Source organism: Capsicum annuum, chromosome 4 (genome assembly GCF_002878395.1).
Source record: "Capsicum annuum cultivar UCD-10X-F1 chromosome 4, UCD10Xv1.1, whole genome shotgun sequence".
Classification (NCBI taxonomy): Eukaryota; Viridiplantae; Streptophyta; class Magnoliopsida; order Solanales; family Solanaceae; genus Capsicum; species Capsicum annuum.
The window spans coordinates 169,732,842-169,737,983 of NC_061114.1; the positions used below are offsets into that span (position 1 = coordinate 169,732,842).

At 30.8% G+C, this 5,142-nt stretch overlaps 1 protein-coding gene across 3 annotated transcripts in view; it reads right to left on the bottom strand.

The window, feature by feature from the left end:
* The window catches only part of LOC107853334 (F-box/kelch-repeat protein At3g23880), a 6,012-nt gene extending 4,792 nt beyond the window's left edge, over window positions 1-1,220 (bottom strand). Inside the window, exon 1 of one of the 3 annotated variants that reach the window (XM_047410853.1) lies at window positions 1,061-1,220. The gene's annotated coding sequence lies outside the window, so the exon portion shown is untranslated. Of the gene's footprint in view, window positions 1-250 lie in introns of all 3 variants that reach the window. The other 2 variants (XM_016698336.2, XM_047410852.1) reach the window with 2 other exon arrangements.
* Between the last annotated feature and the right edge of the window lie 3,922 nt (window positions 1,221-5,142).

Sequence of the window (5,142 nt, forward strand, 5' to 3'; positions counted from 1 at the left end):
TGCTATATACGTACCATTTATCATAGTTCGGGTATATTTGTCCCTTTACCATATTTTTTAATGGGCAGCTATTTATGTCAATTTCCCTATAAAAGGGGATAGATGGGAATTCACAGACTACAAGTAAAGAAGTAATTATTTGGTTTTCTAGTATTTTCATTAGCCAAACAATGATTATTTCCCAGGTACATGTCAACTTAGCATATACAACAATTCTGGAGGTAATAAGATAATCAGAAAAGAGTCATACCTGAAATTGTTTAAATTTACCTCTCCAATTATACTTTGGAACCAATGTGTCCTTAATTTTGATAGACACTTGTCAAGCTTAGAATCAAATGACGCACCCTCAGTTTTAAATATTCAATTATTTTTTTAGAAACCTACCTGTTTAACCCGACCCAAACTTTTTTCTTTTATTTTAATAATATCCCAAAGCTTCAAAGCTTTATTCTTTCATGATTGATTTCATTTTTTTAATCAAATTTTTAAAAACGCAGCAGCTTCTTAGATTTACATTCTTGCTATATATGAGTTTTTTTTTTTTTTTTTTTTTGTTTTAGATGGATGTGTTTATTAGATGAACAGAAGAATGAAAATAAATGGTATGAAAGAAGAAGGATACAAATATGTGTTAGTTAGATTTCAAGATCTGAAATGATTATCAGTTTGTCGGAGCTAATAATAAATGGACGGATCAAAACTTGAACGAGTTAATATTTCAGGCTAATTTTACCAGCCGTAGATGGAAATTCATATTCATGTGGTGTATCAACTGAGCATATCTATATATAAGTAATAAGTAAGTACTATTTAATAACATAATTTAGGGAGCATGAAACGGTAAATACACACCAATTTAACTTAGCAGAACTTGCCAATATTTCTAACAATTGAAATTTGCAAAAAATGGTTAGATGGGGGTGGGGGGCAGATTTAATTACAAAGTAAACACAGCAAAACCTAACCTTGTAAGCTGATGAAGAAAAGCAGGCGATATTTTAAGATGGAAAATATAAAAGTGAATGCAGAAATGAGGTGGTTACAGTTATATCCTTACAGGCAGTGGATTGATTGAGTGGTGGAAATAGCTTAAACACTTTGACTAAATTGTCTGTTTCCCACACCATTTGTCATTTTATACTCGTCTGATCCCTTCTATGCAACGTTTTAAATACCTTTCAAATCAAATACTCTCTTGTTTCAATTTCAATTTGTTTGACATTCTTTCTCTTTTAATTCATTTTTAAAAAAAGTTATTTTCTTTTTAACAATTTTTTAATTTTAATTTTTTTTAAATTTTTTTTAATTATATTTGACGTATAAGATCATAACATTTAAAAATATTTTTTATTTTGTAAATTTTATATCAAATCAAAATAAGTCAATCAAATTGAAACAAAGAAAATATCACGTAAGCAAATAAAGGATTGTGAAAAGTTAAGGAAAATAATATATGGCAATCATCTAGTACATCTACTCTCATCATTTTAATTATGTGATACATGTGAAAAAAAATGGAATAAGAATTATGATTGAAAAGACATTTTATCGAAATATATTTTTTCGTCTCATTTTATGGGTCATAGTTTGATCGGACATAAATTTTAAGAAATAAGAAAAAGCTTGGTGTTATTTATCATATGATCATTTATTAAAAAAAGTGTTAATACATAAAAATGACCCTAAACTTGACACCAAATTATAACTTTGACCTTAAACTTTGATAGTGCATAAATAAGACCTTTAACTATTCAAAACCTGAATAAATATGACCTCCGATTTTGCAACCCCATGCGTGAGTTTCACTCGTGCCTACGTGGAAAGGTAGTCCAATCACACGGTGCCACATCGTTAAAAGGACTGACTTGGAGGGAGGTCATATTTGTGCAGTTTTGAATAGTTAAAGGTCATATTTGTGCACTGTCAAAATTTTATTTTTTGTGTTAAAAAAGCGTCGTTTTTTTAAAATTATTATTATTATTATTATTATTATTATTATTATTATTATTATTATTTCTATAGTTGCAACACCTAACTTTTTTTTTAATTAAAAAATCGAACCCGCACAGTAGGAAGCGCCCAAGAAGAGCAAATAACACCACTGGACTATCTAAGTGTCTTGTTTCATGTGGTTCAACATTAATATACGTACATAAATATAGATTTTCTACCTTATATATAACGTAATTTTTTTACCGAGGGGGTTCGGGTGAACCCATGGCAACCACGTAGGTCCGCCCCTGCATTAATTTAATAATGTTTTAATAACATTAATTTAATAACATTGTAATAACGTTAATTTGATAACGTTAATTTAATATACTACTACTACTATCCTTAATAACGTTAATTTAATAACGTTTTATTAAAACTATATTTTTTTTATTATTAGTATAGTTTCATCTTTAATTTAATATTTAAATAAATTATATTTAGATATGTTATATAACTTAAATTCGCTCTCTGCTTTATAATATATATACATACCCACGCAATTTTTTCGTATGAGGCTGACCCACCTAATTAATAAATCTTCAATATTGCTCTTTTTTCGCAATGACAAAAGAAATTAGATGCTATTTTCATCTTTGAGCCAAAAATAATAAAAAAAATAATAGTGAAAAGTCATTTAAAGGTTATATTTGTGCAGTTTTGAATAGTTAAAGATCATATTTTTGCACTGTCAAAGTTTAAGGTCATATTTAGTATTATGCCCTTGGATTTTAAGCTGGACGCGCCCAGTTTTGCGTGTTGAACACGCGTTTTGCCACATAGGATTAGAGGTCATATTTGTGTAGTTTTGAATAGTTAAAGGTTATATTTGTGCACTGTCAAAGTTTAAGGTCAAAGTTATAATTTGGTGTCAAGTTTAGGGTAAAAAAAATATTACTACTATCTTTAATTAAGTGGGACCTCATAAGTGAGACCAATAAGAATAAATGTGAAATTGTCTTTAAATAGTTACAAAATAAAAAAATGTGACATTCGTTTTGGGAGGAGCGAAAAAGAAAATTACCATATATGAAATGGGACTGAGGGAGTATTAGAGATTATGGCAAGAAAATTGATGAAGTATTTCACTGGCAAATTTTTAATTCTAAACAAGTCAAATTAATAGATGATTTCTTTCAAGAAATATTAAATTGAATATTGATGGAATATTCAGGCTCAAATTGGAAATGATGCTTTTGATTTTTTTTTTTTTAAGAAATGAATTTTAAAAAATAGATATTGAGTTATTCAAGTAATAAGATGAAATCTACTCAAATCTCACTAAAGAGATATTGAAGTCTCGAATAGTAAAACAAATGAAATATAAGAACCTAACGGTGAAAACAAATTGTTTGTTTGATGTTACACTTATCTAAGAGGAGGATATTAATATCACTTTCTTAAATCTATCATTGTAAACTGAACATATTTGTTGAAAGCAAACAATGTTAAACGCTCACCATTGAACTACTACTAGAGAGTGATGAGAGAAATATTGAAGTTAAGGAAGAAGAGAAAGCAAACTGCTTGCATCAAGTAAAGCAAAGTAATACAAGAGAAAGAATGGAAATATCTACTCCTAGTTCAATATATAACAACCTCTAGTCTAACAGTTGTCAACCTTTTAACTTAATACTAACCGCCTCAACCAACTGATACAACAGCCACTAACAACTCCACCGATTTACACATATGCTAGTACTCAATTACATCATAATATCTGCTTATTATTTCAACACCCCCTTCAAGGTAGATGGTGTGAAAATGTTCAGGACACATATCTTGGACAGCAAATGATAATGTTGAGCACCTCCAAGTCCTTTAGTGAGTAAATCAGCCTCCTGTTCAGTAGTTGAGATATACTCTGGTGGATGTCTCAACTTCTGCTACACTTTCTCTCTTATAAATTGACAGTCGATTTTTATGTGTTATGTCCTCTTATAGAATACTAGATTATTTGCTATCTAAATAGCTGCTTTACTATCTGTAAATAACTAAATTAGAGTAGGAATTTCAATTCCCAGAAACTTGAATAATCCTATCAACCAAATTAACTCTGAAACTGTCAATGCCATACTTTTGTATTCTGATACTGTTGACCTCCTTGTGTGAAAATATTGCTAAGACTCCATTAATGGAGCTAAGAAGAGAAGAAGAAAGGAGTATTATAACTGCTTCAAAAATCGTTTACAATGTGCCTTATATATAGGCTGGAAATGATATGCAAAATATCTAGTAACTAACTGATTCTAGAATATTCTAATGACAGCTCATTGAGCTAACTACACAACTTGGTGAGCTAACTACACTCACTAACTAACCAATTAACGGATGTAATAGTACCACCAATGTAACAGTGAACTATAATGCAATCCAACACCCCACTCAAGCTGCAGGGTACAGAATATTAAGCACACTACGCTTGCTTAGAAGATGGGAGTGTTGAGCTTGACTCAACCCCTTTGTAAGAAGATCGACAACTTGTTGATGTGTGGTAATATACTCAGTCTTTAGTGTTCCTGCCTTGATTTTATCTCAAATGAAATGACAGTCAATCTCTATGTATTTGGTCCTTTCATAGAAGTCAGGATTGACAGCCAATTGAATGGCTGATTTGCTATCACTCATAAGAAACACAAGTAGTTGTATTGAAACTCCTAGATTAGTAAATAAGCCAAGAAGCCATATGACTTCAGCTGCAGAAGAAGATAGGCTCCTATACTCAGCCTCAGCTGAACTTCTATAAACTATTTATTGTTTCTTGGATTTCCAAGATACCAAGAATTCTCCAAATTTGATAACATAGTCTGTGATTGATCTCCTAGTGTTAGGATATGCAACCCAGTCTGAATCACACTAACAAGTTAAAGTGGATGCAGGTGCAACATGTAACCAAATACCCTGACCCACAGTGCCTTTCTAATACCTGACCACTCTGGTAGCTACATCCCAATGAGACTTCTTAGGAGATTGCATGAATTGGTTAAGAGTCTGTACAGTATAGGAAATGTCTGGTCTAGTAATAGTAGCATACAATAGTTTTCCAACTAACTTCTGATAACCAGTTATATCATGTAAGAGTTGATCACTAGTGAGGCCATTTACCTTGTCATATTCAACTGAAGTCAATCTTAAGTTAGACTCTAA